Source organism: Schistocerca nitens, chromosome 9, assembly GCF_023898315.1.
Source record: "Schistocerca nitens isolate TAMUIC-IGC-003100 chromosome 9, iqSchNite1.1, whole genome shotgun sequence".
Classification (NCBI taxonomy): Eukaryota; Metazoa; Arthropoda; class Insecta; order Orthoptera; family Acrididae; genus Schistocerca; species Schistocerca nitens.
Window position 1 is genome coordinate 467,210,342 of NC_064622.1, and position 17,305 is coordinate 467,227,646.

General features: G+C 36.8%; 2 non-coding genes across 2 annotated transcripts; one reads left to right on the plus strand and one right to left on the minus strand.

The window, feature by feature from the left end:
* The first annotated feature begins 6,031 nt into the window (after positions 1-6,031).
* On the plus strand, positions 6,032-6,103 carry Trnae-uuc (transfer RNA glutamic acid (anticodon UUC)). The gene has a single exon. It is a non-coding gene; the product is annotated as a tRNA-Glu (tRNA).
* Positions 6,104-7,111: 1,008 nt separating this feature from the next.
* Positions 7,112-7,183, minus strand: Trnag-ucc (transfer RNA glycine (anticodon UCC)). Its single transcript has one exon. It is a non-coding gene; the product is annotated as a tRNA-Gly (tRNA).
* Positions 7,184-17,305: the final 10,122 nt, after the last annotated feature.

The window sequence follows — 17,305 nt, forward strand, 5'->3', positions numbered from 1 at the left end:
GACGGGCGACGTACCGACGGACGGGCGGCGTGCCGACGGACGGGCGGCGTGCCGACGGACGGGATAACTTCCGCTCCACCTGACCAGCACACAACAGGGAGTTCAATGGAACAACGTAGAAGCTACTGGCGCCCACAACCATTTATACACTGTTGCAAAAGCAACTAAAAAAAAGCATGCGAAATTCACAAGAACGCAAAATCGCAAGACTGGCTAAGTTTCACTGAAGCTCGAAATTTAATGCGGACGCCATTGCGAGATGCTAGTTTCCACAACGAAACATTGTCTCAAAATGTGGTAGAAAACCCAGAGATTCTGGTCGTATGTAAAGTACGCCAGTGGCAATAAAGTAAATACCGTCACTGCGCGATAGCAATGGAAATGTTACCTATGATGGTGCCACTAAAGCGGAGTTACTGAATATAGTTTCCCGTAATTCCCTTACGAAAGAAGATGAAGTAAATATTCCAGAATTCGAAACCAGAAGAGTGTTTGCACAAGTGACATAAATGTAGATATCTTAGGTGTTTCGAAACAACTCAAATCACTTACGAAAGGCAAGTCTTCCGGTCCAGATGGTATACAAATCAGGTTCCTTTCAGAGTATGCAGACACAATAGCGCCTTTCTTAGCAATCATACACAACCGCTCACTTAACGAAAGGTCTGTTCCTAAAGACTGGAAAGTAGCACAGGTCACACCAATATTCAAGAAAGTAAATAGGTGTAACCCCTTGAATTACAGACCCATATTACCGACCTCAATTTGCAGTAGGAGTTTGGAGCATATGCTGCACTCGAACATTATGAATCACCTTGTAGAAAATGACTTATTGATACATAACCAACACGGATTCAGAAAATATCGTTCTTGTGCAACACAGATAGCTCTTTATTCCCATGAAGTAATGAGTGCTGTCGACAAGGGATCTCAGATTCCACATTCCACATTCCTAGATTTCCAGAAGGCTTTTGATACCGTTCCTCACACGCGACTATTAATCAAATTGCGTGTATATGGAGTATCGTCTCAGTGGTGTGACTGAATTCGTGATTTCCTCTCAGAGAGGTCACATTAAGTAGAACAGGAGTGATATCTGGTGTTCCACAAGGTAGTGTCATAGGCCCTCTTCTGTCCCTGATCTAATAAATAATCTAGGTGATAAACTGCAAACAATCTAAGTGGGTGCTCAGATTATGCTGTAATTTACCGTCTTGTAAAATCATCAGACGATCAATTCCAATTACAAAATGATCTAGAGAGAATTTCTGTATGGTGCGAAAAGTGGCAATTGGTACATAACAAAGGAAAGAGCGAGGTCATCCCCATGGGTAACGGTAATAAAATAAATCTGATAAATTTTGGGTATACGATAAATCGCACGAATCTATGCGCTGTCAAATCGACTAAATACCTAGGAATTACAATTATGAGCAACTTAAATTTGAAGGACCGCATAGATAATATTGTGGGGAAGGCGAAACAAAGACTACACTTTGTTGGCAGAACACTTAGAAGATGCGACAAACCCACTAAAGAGACAGCCTACATTACACTTGTCCATCCTCTGCTGGAATATTGCTGCGCGATGTGGGATACTTAAAGGTAGGATTGATGGAGGACATCGAAAAAGTGTAAAGAAGGGCAGCTCGTTTCGTGTTATCGCGCAATGTGGATGTGTCACTGATACGATACGTGAGTTGGAGTGGCAGTCACTGAAACAAAGGCAGTTTTCTTTGCGGCGAGATCTATTTTCGAAATTTCATTCACCAACTTTCTCTTCCGAATGCTCAAAGATTTTGTTGACACTCACCTACGTAGGGAGAAATGATCATCATAATAAAATGGAAAGATTTCGGTATTCCTCTTTCCCACGCGCCATTCGAGAGTGGAATGGTAGAGTAGTAGTATGAAAATGGTTCGATGAACCCTCTGCCAGGCACATAAGTATGAATTGCAGAGTAACCATGTAGAAGTAGAGCTGTTAAACTACACACCATGCTGGTCAGCGACAACACGATGAGGAAAATATACTGCCTGAATTTACGTCAATGGCCAGGTCAGGTAACCGGAACGTTACTGGCCACAAGGCAGAAGATTCCGCTGGTGCACTTCAATTCAAAATAATCAAGTACAGTTAAACTCCACCGGAGGGTGCCTAAAATTTGTCTACTTGAAAACACGTCATTGCGCGCGGAAATGTCCCAACGGCCGACAACGAAATCCAAACGACACAATGTGAACAGTCGTAAGTTGCTGGTAGATTAAGTCAAAACTCAACTTTCGTGTCCAGAATTGGTGAGCCACGGAGCTCGTAGCATGGCAGCAGCACCACACACTCCGACCGCGCATAAACGCGCCAGCGGCCCTGGCCAAATACGCGCTGCGGATATTTCCTCGCTGCTTCACGCCAACTGACCAACTGTTCGCACGCAGCACAGCCGGAAACTATAAGCGCCACGGCAACGATAGTACAGGGTGCGAATATCGACACACACTGCTACTGCCACTCATGGAGAGAGAGGATAACAGCATAATCGAGATAACTACGGGAGACTAAACACAGAATAGCAATCAAGGTGTAATCCAATGCATAACACGAGGCAGCCACGGCTCAGCTACATCACCAAAATCGGTATTCACGAGTGGAAATATCAGTTTTCTCTATTTTTTCGAGTTTCCACGTAAATGTCTCCGCAGACGTGACATGTCTCTAGTTAGTCAGTGGTTAACAGCATGCCCCGCCTAGCTAAGGTTTCTGGTTTGGAGAGTAATAATTTCATGTCTATTTCTTTGGAATTGTGTTGTGGGAGCGGTCGGCAGGATACTGCTGTGCACTTGATATCGAGAAGTACCGCGATAATGGTAAATATCATGGCAAACCATGTGAAAATACATTTGTTGTTGTAATCGCAGTGTCTGGAGATAGGTGTAGAAAAGCAAGCAAACACCAGACCAGAAACAGTAAAGTGTTTGTGCCGAGGGGGAACGAGACCGAATTTATAGGACAGTTCTCAGAATGACTTCTGCCCGCTGAGGACGCTCTGGTCACCCGTCGGGGGTGGATGACCGCCAACTTCGCTGGGAAATACCTAATGCTGTGAGGAGTGTATTTGGTGATATTTGTCTTAGTAGTATATGTACGAATGATGTAAGAGCACTGATTTTGTATGGCGCAGGATACGAATTGTATGTTTACTACATCGACACAGTGCACGGTGATACATTGCTGGGTTGGAGGTCTGTTTCACGCTCTAATATTCAAGCTCCTGTCTTCAGTGGGAGAGCAATGTAATTAAGAGATTTTCCATATTGCACGATCTGTAGGCCACTTTGCAGGGTTGAATTGTCGGTGGAAAATGGTGATATGTACAAAATACAATCATATTGCTCTAGTCATTCACAAAACATCCTTCATGCTGGTACATGGGAGCGTCTACAAAACTGATTCGAACAAGATGGAGGCAGGGTATGTATGGAAAGTTCTGAGAAATAAGTGTTCAAAGACATGTTGAAGCAGACCATCCATCTCTGTCGAAGATGCCTTCACTCATCCGCCACTGTGGCATTAGGACATCTCCTCACCTGTAGTTGTAGGATACCGAAAGTTGCGGCCGTTTTTTTTTCTTTTCTGTAAGCAAGTACTTCCAATTCTGTTTGCGTAAATGTTCTGATTTCTTCCCATTTGTGCTTAGAGAGCGCTATCTTTCCAAACAAGGCGAATGCTTATATGATTAGCAATGATTTTGCAAACGAGCACAGGCTTTTAGCAGAGAGAACGTTTAACGTTTCTGAGACGTATGTTGATAGCAGGACGAGTATTTCGCTCGACGTGTCAACCACACTGGGTAATCCTGCATGGCTAGAAACAGCTCGAATGTCCTGTTAGGATCACTAGGAACCATGCACCCTGTGCTATTCTGTGACATCAGTAGCCACAGGTATGGTGTCAGCAACAGTAAACACACAACACACATACAGCCCAGAGTTGTCTCGATTACAGAACCGGCGTGAGCGCTCCTTGGAGTTCTGTGACGTCGGTATAAACTCGAAGTACTGTAACTGTATACCTGAAAATAGACCCCACTTTCACCTGCTCCCTATAGGCAGCAGCAACAGCGGAGTCAGAGACATGGCTCACGCTGGCTTGCGTCCAGTGCCGGCTCATGGCGGCGTCGACGCCCACGCACCCATGCTCTGCAAATCTGTCTTCCCTCCCGTCCAGTCACGTCAGCAACGGTGCCCAGTTGATCATTGATTTCAAGAGGAGTTTCTCAGGTGTATAAAAGCGATGCCAGCACCTCATGCCCGAGTGCCCCGAATGGGCACCTGTGATTATCTCGGCAGCTGATAGCTTCTCAGGCAGCTGCCAGTGTGTACTGACTTCTCAGAGCATGTGCGGTAGCCTCCTGTGCGTTCTAGTGGATGGGGAGGCGGACGGTGCCTGCGCACTTTGTTTGTGTGGCTGTTGCTTTATTTTGCAAGCAGATCTGTAGGCTGTGCAATGCATTATTAGGGCAGTTCACGAGTTGACATAGTGCCTGCACATCAGTGTACTGCATTATTTAGGAGTTTGCATGTGTGTGTGCTGTGTATTGAAATTATTTCATTAATTCAGGAGTTGTTTGCATGTCTGCAGAGTGTTGTGTCGATAATTTACGAGTAGTTCACAGGCCTGTATGCTGTGTGGCATGACCACAAGCATGTCATCCCTAAATAAATTGTTACAAAATAAAGTACACTCCTTCCTCTCCCCAGTGCAGACCAAGTCATTCCCCCTCCCCCAGGCAGCCATCTTGGTTTATGTCATGGAATTGATGACAGCGCCCTCTGGTGGCACGTAGTAGGTCAGCTGGACTCCAGACCCCATGGCGACCACAGTTTGCTGCCATTTCCCCTGCCATCTTGGATTACGTCACAGAACAGACGACACTGCCCTCTGGTTACAGTACTGTGTACTACATCAGTTGTACTCGGGATCCAATGGCGACTACACTTCAGAGTGGTATTGCCTCTAATTGTTTAAGTAAATAGTGCATGCAAAATACTTATGTCCAGCAAAGGCAAAATCCTCTGCCGCTTTTTCCGAGAAAGTGTCAGTTGGGAAACTTAAATCCAAGTGACCTATTTTCCCACCATTTTCATAGGTTAGTAGAGGCGTGTTGCATTGCCCTGATGGAATGTGAAATTCCCGCCATTTTTGTGGGGCAGGGGAGGAGGCTTAGGTTAGTAGAGGTAGCCCAATTGACCTATCTTCCAGCCAAAATCCATATTGGATGACGACACAGGAGGCATGTTGGATGACGTCATTCACTGTTGGGTCTACAGGCCACCAACTTGGATGTAATCATCGTCGCCTTCTTCGATACATTTAGCAACAATGGTGAGCAGGGTGCCAGCCGCCATGTCCCCACTACTTGAATGTACCATTCTCAAGTTAAGTATCTTTCCCCGGAATTTGAAAACAGGCCTCCTAGAAAAACACTTTTTTTGTGATTGGGTAGACGCATCTCCCGTCAACGATCCCTGGACAATACAGCAATCATCTCAGGCCTCAAAGGAGATCGTCCATAATGTTCTTTGTTCCTGAGCTGCTCCTGCAGCCCCTCTGGCAGTTTCTGCTATCCGTAACTCCGCTCGCCTAATACATTTTATGACCGCTTTTCTGCAGACGTGTAACATGCTGGTTCTACACGAGCCCATTCATAATTTGCATATTGCATGCTAACCTGATACTGAAATCAAATAATGCCACACTATGATGTCTACTGTTTTGCCGTTTATTACAATCTTGACTTCTTTGCTTCAACATGAAAATTTTTGTTTCCAGTTATTACTAATTACAGTTTTGCTAGTTACTCTCTTACACTGAAAGCAATGTTTGTGTAGTACGACCTGGGCGCTTTGGAAGTGAGTAAGCAGGATATTGATGACGGACAGAGTTCAGCATTGGCGCCAGATTCGGCCGTAAAGTTGCGTGGAGGAGAAGTATTTCTCGACGCATACACACGTAGTGGATACTTGAGGTATGTCCGGTATGGTCTAGTGGCTAGGATACCTGGCTTTCACCCAGGAGGCCCAGGTTCGATTCCCGGTACCGGAATGTGAATTTTCTGGGCTGGGATGAGAAAACCTGTCACGGCCGTTTTTCGTCTTCGTGGTGTTGCTGCTCTGGGTTCCAAGTATAAGTTGAGAGAAAGTCAAGAAAAAGAGATACATGCTCACGTGAATGGCGGGGCCGCTTTGAAGGAAGAGGAGATGGTTTTGCGGTTTTGGACTGCTGATGCGACAGTGTTGCGTGGCCCGTTAGCTCAGTGGGCTATAGCGTCGTGCTATTAAACACGGTCATGGGTTCGATCCCTCCACAGGCCATTCCATTTTCTTCGCTAACAGGAAATGCAGTCTTCTGCGAGACTCTGCCAGGCAGATTCCAAAATTACCTGCACATCGAGCTACAAGTCTGAACGTTTCACTCAGTTGTCGTCAACGGCCGGCTCCCTTTCGATTAATGAAGTTAAGCAGAGGTGGGCGTGGTTAGTGATTTGATGGGTGATAGGCGGGAACTCTGCGTGCTATTGGATCTTTCCACTTTCACCCCCACCCTCCCCCTTTTGTGATACAGTGTTGTTGTGCTATGGTGCCTCCCTCAGCAATTTAAATTACGTTAACGAACATATGATCCAAAATTTAAAGAGGTTGTATGCAAAAAGAGGGATAGGAAAGTGCCAAAACGACTTTGGGAGTAACAGAACCGTACGAATCCACAGATAATTTCTCAAATATCGTAGATAAAACTGTAGCGATGGAGTGAGATTTCCGAAATTTGTAAATGAAAGTTTAGCTTTTCGTATTGAAAAGGAAAGGTACTCATGATTACCTTATTTCTCGCAGCCGATTGTCGTACGTCTCCTGTCATATTGACCCCACCGTCGAGCGGCAGTCGAGCAAAGTCGGGCCAACTCGACACATGATGAAGTGAAATCAACTGATGGACCCACCCACTTAGCTGGAATGAGGCGAGACACCAGGAGATACTACCTGTGCCGCGACACTTGGCAATTTCGAGGTGTTGAACGCACACTACTGCACTATGCAAAAATGACAATGCTCCTGCGGTGGCCGGGAATCGAACCCGGATCAACTGCTTGGAAAGCAACCATGCTGACCGTTACACCACCACTGCATTGCGCTGCAGTTTTTCTGTGTCACGATCCGTTGCCACCCCTGCTGCCACCATAGGCCGAAGCTACCCTGCTGCAGGAGCCCTGCCCGCCAGCACATCCGAACGCTTTGCCACGCTGCTACCAAGGCGATGCACTGTAACTAGACGCAGGATTGACTTCCGCTGAGAAATCCACCCTTTCATGTACGGCATGGTGACTAGATGGATTTTGTATGTTCTGGACCACTAGACCAATCTTATAAAAAATAAAAATTTACTCGTGAACACTCGCAAGTTTTTATTTTCCATAAGTGTGATTTAATAGTCCAGAACAAACAAAATCCATCTACTACCCCTTTCACCTAATAATATAGTCTAATAATGTAATAGAATATATGAATATAATATAATAACTATAATAAAAATCACTTAATTTACATACAATGTAAGAAATTGAAAGAAATTGAAAGAATTGAAAGAAAACTATTCTTTACCCAAGATTTTTATAATTCTTGAGTTGTTGTTTGTAAATGTTTTTGAAGGAATACTTACTTAGTTTTACCACATTCACAAGTAACTTTAATTTTCTGACATTCTTTCCAGCATTCTTTACATATATAACAATGTCCACCTGTTCAGTATTTATCTTTATAAAATTCCTCAATACGTTTTTCAATCCTACACTCACTACACTGTCTTAATTGTGGCTTGGCGCAGCCTAAAGTCTGCTTTAGCTGATGCTTAGAGTTGTCCATTTAAATAAAATAAAATTAATTGGAAAAACTTTTTAAAAAAATTAACATCACGAATTCTATATCATTATTTCCATTTTTAAGTTTCTTCATTCCTTTATATTTCAGTTTCATTTGTCCTTTTTTAATTATTTCACGTTCCCAAGAATCAATTTGTAACATCTATCTGGTAAAATAACTCTAAAAACATTAAGTTCCATACATATTTTTTCTCCATATCTAGTATTTATATATTCAGTCAGTAACATTATATAAAATATTTATCTCTATTTCAGCTATTTTTCTTACCTCTTTCGAGACACTAACATCATTAAGCTTCTTGATTATAGTCTCCATTTATATAGAAAAAATGTTATTAGATTTATATATAATAATTTTTATTTGATTTTCAATAATGAATAATGACCATATTTAATGTATCTATTCTATTTTCTAAAACATATCTCTTATTATCATGAGGACTTAGTGCTTTTTTGTCTACTTGAATTGTATACATTTCATGTTTTTCACTTTTAATTAAATTAAATTTTCTATATTCTACATTGTTAAGTAAACAATCTTTATAGTCTACTAAACATAATTCCTTTTTAACAACACATTCCTTAATTCCTTTAGATTTCTTTTCTATTTTGTCACCAACTTTATAAGCATACATATTTGCTCTTAAACCGCAAAATTCTTCCATTATTTTTCTATTACATTCATCTTTGATTTTACCAAAACTTTTTTGTTGATTTGTGGAATATTATAGAATTATCTGTTGGATAATCACTTGTACCAAAATAGTCAATCAATGATTTCATTTCTTCATCGTAATCTTCAGTTTTAATATTGTAAATATACCTATCTGTATCTTGATAACATAATTCAATATTTTCTCCATATTTAGGTTTCATAACTCTGTAGTGAGAATCGTACATAAATTCCTTAGATAAAGCAAGTATACTTAATCCAACATAAATACGTTTCTTAAATATTATTTTGTTTTATTCAAATGAATAGCAGCTAGATTTTCAGTAAATATAGTCCCATGTTTAAACTTTGGCTTAGCTACAAGTTTATCACATACTTTACTATCTTAAACTAATTTATTATCTTCTCTATTTCTTATATTTTCCATTGTTTTACCAAATACAGAATTATTCATTAATTTATAGAAATCTTTTTCAAAATCATTGTAGCTTTTTTTCTTAACTGTGTGTTTAGATTGCTTAAATTTTAACACTTTATGTATTTTTGTAAGTTTCGTTCCTAAAGATAAACATTGTTTAAGATTTCTGTAATGTACTACATAATTATGTTTTTATTTATCTAAAGTAGTTATTAATTTACTCTCATTTGTACCTGGAACAACTTTTGATTTAGGAGCTATGTATATCATGTAAGTCTTTTGGATATTCTAGATTTACTTCAAATATATATCCCTCTTGACTATTGTTTGACATTTCACTTATTTTTGTAGAATTAAAAGTATTTGGTTCATCCCATTTAAATCCGCCATATGGTAAATATTGGTTCATAGCATAACTATATAAATTATTTGCATCTAGATACATTATATAATTTGATATTTCTTTATTATTATAATCTTTTAAATATTTATTTGCTTTTAATTATCTTTTAGAACATTGTTAAATTCCTCCTGTTATTCCTTTTTCAACCATTAGAAGCTTATCATAGTGATATAAAAAATAAAGTGTTCGATTAGTAATTTTTAACATTGCATCCCAAGATAAACCTGGTGCTGTAAAATACCAAGATGGATCTAAATTATATGTATTTATACATGTTTCTCTAAAATTTTCAAAAACATCACTTAACAATAATACATTAGTTTTAAGATATAAATCATAATATTGACCATGATTTTTAATATTGAATGTTTCCCAAACTAGTTTTGCATGTTCATAATCATCACTTACGTCACAATCATTTAATTCAATATAAAATTTCTTTTGTTGGTAATTCTTTCTTCAAATTTGTTCTAAGAATCAATGTAATCATATAGATAAACACCTTTTCTAATTACTAAGTTGCACAATTCAGGAGAAACATACTTTTTAATATTTTTTATTTGTTTTTTCTTTAGGTGTTATCAAAGTTTATCAAGTGAAGAAGCCATAAATCTAAATGTATCAACAAATCTCATTTTTAATTTTTTTGTCTGTTTACCAAAACTAATATATTTATTTGGTATTAGTTCTATTTCTTTATCATCATAACCATTACAAAAAGATGAAAATCAAAACCAGATAAATTATGTAAATAAATAGGTACAAAATCAGGTTGTTTAAGTTTTAAAGTACAATTATTATATAATGGTAAAAATATTTTCCAGTTAAATGATCATGATGTACTTTTTTATTCTTTTTTTGTAAAGACATTTACGAAGTGTACAAATTGTAGATTTATGAAACAATTTATATTCATCAAGTGTAAGTGGTTTAATTTCCTTAATTTCAGAATAAATTCTTACAATTTCTTGAACTTCTTGTTTTATACATTCTATAAATTTTTTATGACAATTTGGTCCTCTATAAACACTGGATCTTTATAATTTCCATATCTATATTTAATATAATAACAAAATCCACTTGGTTCATGTTTTTGATATTTCATTGTGTATGGTGTTTCTGGATTTGGTTCACAATTATCCATTTTTAAAAGTAAACTTTCAAAATCAGAATAAATAACAAATGGAACTTTTGTTTAAATTGATAATAAAAAAATACATGTTCTCCTTGATCTGGCATATCAACTGTCAATGGTTTATTAGTTAAACAGCTTGTTATATTATTATTTAATTTTTCCTGAATATTAAAATGTAGCAAACATAAAATGCAAATCAATTTTACTTCAGTATGTTTAGTCATTTGACTTGATGCAAGTCTAAATAAATTTTTTATATGACAATAATGTGAATTATTATCTTTCTTGAAATAGAGTTGATTTACATGTTTTTCCATTTTAGATTGTTACTTTTTATTGATACACTTGATAATTTTCATCTTCATCATCAAATGAATAAACATTAATGAATAATGAATTGTTTTTTCTGTTTTTGGAATATGATCAACTAGTACAGGAAATTCAATATTTTTAAGTTTTTTTATCAAGATCAAGACCAACATTTTTATATTTTGTTATTCTATCAGAATGATCATCTACAGGAAATAAAGTTGATTTTATAGACCACAGAATACACTTTTGATCATTATTTTTTACATTAACACATGTTTTCTTATTTTTATTCATGGTGTGGGTTCCTGGTATCATGTCCTAGTTCATGAACCACAGGCAACGTATGGGTGGCCAAGTAAGTGGTCCTGACAGTCTGGATACCAGTTACGTTGGAATAAGGCTGGGCATCTCGTACATGTTCCGAGTCGTAGTCACCTTTGTGCTCAGACAGCCAAGACTACCAAATCCACTGGTTAGTCCCTCAACCATTATGGGCAAAACTCAATGGGACCCGTGGCAAGTAAGGCTAGCAACCTGCTTCCCTGGTACAATAAATATGATGCTGGCAACAATCAGAGCAAAATGCCTCAGACCTTTGGAGGTGACGGAGTCCAACCTCTAATTCACAAACCAGAGACTTCTAAGATACGACTCAGCAAACGAATGGTAACGAGATGGGGAGCTATTAATATCAATGGGGGATACTCTGGGAAGGAGCTGGCAGAGGCTGCAAGCAAGATGGGGCTCGACGTTTTAGCTGTTAGTGACATTTGGGTAAGGGGTGAGAAAGAAGAGGACGTGGGAGAATACAAGGTCTACCTGTCAGGAGTCAAAGCAGGAATAGCACAATGGAGTGTAGGGCTTTACATCAGGAAAGAAATGGAACCCAGCGTAGTTGCAGTAAGGTATGTAAACGAACGGCGTATGTGGATTGATTTGACAGGGTCTAGCAAGAAAATTAGAATTGTGTCAGTATATTCGAATTGTGAAGGGACAGATCAAGATAAGATGGATAGTTTTTATGAGGCACTCAGTGATGTAGTTGTTAGAGTAAAGGACAAGGACAGTGTTCTGCTCATGGGTGATTTTAATGCCAGGATTGGAAATCGAACAGAAGGGTATGAAAAGGTTAGGGGTAAATTTGGAGAGGATATGGAGGCCAACAGGAACAGGAAACAACTCTTGGATTTCTGTGCCAGTATGGGCTTAGTAATCACAAACTCCTTTTTTAAACATAAGAACATTCACCGGTATACTTGGGAAGGCAGGGGAAACAGATCTGTCATTGACTATATAACAACAGATCAGGAATTCAGGAAGGCTGTGATGGACACACGTGTATTCACGGGATTCTTTGATGACACTGATCATTATTTAATCTGCAGTGAAATTGGGATTGTGAGGCCGAAAGTGCAGGAGGTCAGGTCCATATGTAGGAGGATAAGAGTGGAGAAACTTCAGGATAAGGAAATCAGACACAAGTACATAAGTGATCTCTGAAAGGTACCAGTTAGTTGAATGTAGTCAATTGCAGTCACTGGAAAAGGAATGGACAAGGTACAGGGACATAATACTAGAAGTGGCCAAAGAATGTCTTGGAACAGTAGTGCGTAAAGGTAGGATGAAGCAAACAGCTTGGTGGAATGACACAGTCAAGGCAGCCTATGAAAGGAAAAAGGCGTATCAAAAATGGCTACATACTAGAACTCAGGTAGACAGAGAAAGTTATGTTGAAGAAAGAAACAAAGCCAAACAGATAATTGCAGCATCCAACAAGAAATCTTGGGAAGACTTTGGAAACAGGTTGGAGACTTTGGGTCAAGCTGCTGGAAAACCATTCTGGAGTGTAAGGGAGGTAAGAAGGAAATGAAAAGTATTTTGGACAGGTCAGGAAAACTGGTGAATCCAGTTGATGCCTTGGGCAGATGGAGGGAATATTTTGAAGAGTTGCTCAATGTAGGTGAAAATACGATCAGTAATGTTTCAGATTTCGAGGTACAATGGGATAGGAATGACGATGGAAATAGGATCACATTTGAGGAAGTGGAGAAAATGGTCAATAGATTGCAGTGCAATAAAGCAGCTGGGGTGGATGAAATTAAGACGGAACTCATCAAACACAGTGGAATGTCAGGTCTTAAATGGCTACACAGAATAACTGAAATGGCCTGGGAGTCGGGACAGGTTCCATCAGACTGGACAAAAGCAGTAACCACACGAATCTTTAAACATGGAAACAGAAAAATTGTAATAACTACAGAGGCATCTCTTTGATCAGCGTTGGAGGTAAAATCTTCTCCGGTATTGTTGAAAGGAAAGTGCTAGTATTAGTTGAGGACAAATTGGATGAAAATCAGTGTGGGTTTAGGCCTCTTAGAGGTTGTCAGGACCAGATCTTAAGCTTACGGCAAATAATGGAGAAGTGTTACGAGTGGAATAGGGAATTGTATCTGTTTTATAGATCTAGAAAAGGCATATGACCGGGTTCCTAGGAGGAAGTTATTGTCAGTTCTACGTGATTATGGAATGGGAGGCAAACGTTTGCAAGCAATTAAAGGTCTTTACATAGATAGTCAGGCAGCAGTGAGAGTTGACGGTGAATTAAGTCCATGGTTCTAAGCAGTCACAGGGGTAATGCAAGGCTGCCACCTGTCTCCACTGTTGTTCATATTATTTATGGATCATATGTTGAAAACAATACACTGGCTGGGTGAGATTAAGATATGTGAACACAAAATAAGCAGTCTTGCATAAGCGGACGACTTAGTTGTGATGGCAGATTCGATTGAAAGTTTGCAAAGTAATATTTCAGAGCTAGATCAGAAATGTAAGGACTATGGTATGCAGATTAGCATCTCCAAAACGGAAGTAATGTCTGTGGGAAAGAGAGAAACGGATTGAGTGGCAATTAGGAGGAACAAAGTTACAACAGGTGGACGGTTTCAAGTACTTGGGATGCATATTCTCACAGGATGGCAACATAGTGAAAGAACTGGGAGCGAGGTGTAACAAAGCTAATGCAATGAGCGCTCAACTACGATCTACTCTTCTGTAAGAAGGAAGTCAGTACCAAGACGAAGTTATCAGTGCACCGTTCAATCTTTCGACCAACTTTGTTGTATGGGAGCGAAAGCTGGGTGGATTCAGGTTACCTTACCAATAAGGTTGAGGTTACGGATATGAAAGTAGCTAGGATGATTGCAGGTACTAGTAGATGGGAACATGGCAGGAGGGTGTCCACAATGAGGAAATCAAAGAAAAACTGGGAATGAACACACTAGATGTAGCAGTCAGGGCGAACAGGCTTAGATGGTGGGGTCATGTTACACGAATGGGAGAAGCAAGGTTAACCAAGAGACTCACAGGTTCAGCAGTAGAGGGTAGGAGGAGTCGGGGTAGACCAAGGAGAAGGTACCTGGATTTGGTTAAGAATGATTTTGAAGTAATAGGTTTAAGATCAGAAGAGGCACCAATGTTAGCACTGAATAGGGGATCCTGGAGGAATTTTATAAGGGGGCTATGCTCCAGACTGAATGCTGAAAGGCATAATCAGTCTTAAATGATGATGATGATCTAGTAATACAAGATGATCCTCTTAGTGGAACATATTTGTTAATTGATAATTGTAAGCCATTTATTCTATTTAACGGCCATCCAGATCCGTGTGCTTGAAAATTAGATATATTCTCTAAAATACTTCTTTTATTATATTTAAATTTTTTATTAAAATCTTTTTCTGTTAAAATAGTATAGTTTGGTGCTTGTTGTCCAAATTGTGGAACTTTTTCATTTGTTTCAGCTATTTGTAGTTTATATTCACAACATAAATTAGTTATCTTTACACCAAGATGTAATTTTAAATAGTCTACAACAATCTTAAAAATCTTGAAGATTTTCACTAGGTTCAGCTTTATTATTTTTAACAATATTTGATTATCACTTACTTTGTCAGTGACAGCTGTCGCAGTCATAGAACTGTGTTCACGTATATAAACATTAACAATATCTTTATAATTTTTACTTACTTCAGTTATATAATTTTCACTTACTTTATATTTATTATCATTTTGAACAACATTTGTATTATTTTCGCTTGTATTATTTCCAACAATATTTGGATGATTACTAATAATAATTGAACGATTATTAATAATAAATGTAATTAAATCAGCTTTACGTAAATTTGAATATCCTCGTAAATTATTTAAATTACAAAATTCACGAAATCTTACAACAGGAAATAGTTGTAGTTGATTAGCAAGTTGTTCTAGTTAAGCACCAATGTTACTTTCAATTTTGCCCTTCTTTTTATTACAAAAAAATTATAAGATTTGTAAAAAATATTTTTTTAAATAAAATGATAATTATATAATAGATAGATGAGGATTATTATTTAATAAATAATCAAAAAGAGAATTAGTTTATTATTTAGTTTAACAACCAATTAATTTTTAAATAATTTGTTTTTATTTAATTTAACAATCAATTAGTTCTTAAACAAGTAGTTAATTATTTAATTTAAGAATCAATTAGTTTGCTCTTCTATTTAATACAAAAAATTCTTTAGATTTGTAAAAATTATTTTTATTAAAAAAATTACTATTTAATAGATGGATTGATATTTAATCATAAAGGATTATTACTTAAAGTTAAAGCTTTCTTATTCGTAATACATTCTAAAGTACATTTCTTACATTTATTATTATGTTTGTCCTTATGTGATGGATTTATGAAAAAACAATTTCAATCTTTAGTTTCCTGACAGATTTTACATTTCTTTTGTTCTTCACTTGTAACTTCTTCATTATTCATTGTAGATTCATTTTCCATTTTCTTATGTTCTTCACTCGGATTTCGTCTTAAATGTTCTTTAAAATAATACTTAGCAACACTTTTTCCACATACATAAGGAATTCGATATTTATTATAATTTTAATCATGATATTTATTTAAACATGGTCTACATATAGTTCTATAACCATCTTTTGTATATTTTTGTAAAGTGAAATTATCAATCTATTTCTCTGTATTACAATATTTACAAATTTTAGTTTTTGGGGAACAATCTTCACTTCAAAGTGCTCCATTTATATAGAAAAATGTTATTGGAATTGTAAAAAAGTAATTTTTTAATTTTAAATTATTCATATAAATTATATTAAAACTATTCATCACCAATAATCATCATCGTCATAATCACCATAATAAGTAGCTCCATCTTGAGCCTCAAACATAGCATTAGCAACAATTATTTAAAATTTTTCTAGTACTTTATTTTTAATATTAGTTCTACAAAGTGGACAATTCTCTGTTTCCTTTAACCATTCATCAATACATTCTTTATGAAAAATATGTTTGCAATTTGTTTCGACAAATTGATTATTATCATCACATAAACAAATAGGACATTCAATATATTTTTCACATATCTCAATTACTACATAAGTTTCATTTAGTTTAGTATGTATTTCGTTTTGGTTCTCCATTTATAAGAGATAAGTTTTATTAGATTTATAAAAAATTAAAAATTCCCTAATTTAATTATATCATAATTACACACTACAAACTTCATAATGTTTATTTTTCGCAGAACTATTAAAAAATATTTCTCTTAAATGGAATCGATTGTAGACATCAACAACAAGCTTACATAAAACGATAAGGAAGTTTTAATGCTTATTGATGAAGAAAATAATCCATGGTTTTATGCAAATCAAGTTGCAAATCTTTTAGGATATAATCGACCTAGACATGCAATTAAAAAATCATGTTAAACAAAAATACTGTAAAACATATGAAAATTTTCGTAGCGTTATTTCACTGCTACCTAAATATATTCAAAATTCAACAAAATTTATCAATTAACCAGGTCTTTATTCTTTAGTTATGAAATCCAAAACGCCTTTTGCAGAAGATTTTCAAGATTGGGATTATGATGTTTTTCCATCAATTAGAAAACATCATGAATATAAGATAAGAAACGAGATGATTGATGCTTATAAATATCAAATTGAATCTCTACATTAAATACGTATATTGGATAAAAACAAATGGAAAATTTAAGAGAAACAGTTAATATAGCTTTTGATGTAATAAACACAAGAAACAAAGAAATAGATACACTATTACGTCATGTTGTTCCTCAAACAATCAATAAAAATTTAATACCAGCTTTTGTAATTTAGAAATTATTTGATGATAAATGTAATTGTAACTATTATGTCATTAGAACACATCAACAAAATTTGCAGAAACAACTACATAAAATCAAAGATAGACATCCAAATTGTGAAGAAATGTTAAGATTGAACTATAATCCTAAATCAATAAATCTGTATCAGCGAATGAAAGAAAATTTAAGTATTGTCTGGCATCTGAACTATTTCAATATTTTGAATAACTATATACAAGAATAATTGACTAATGATAT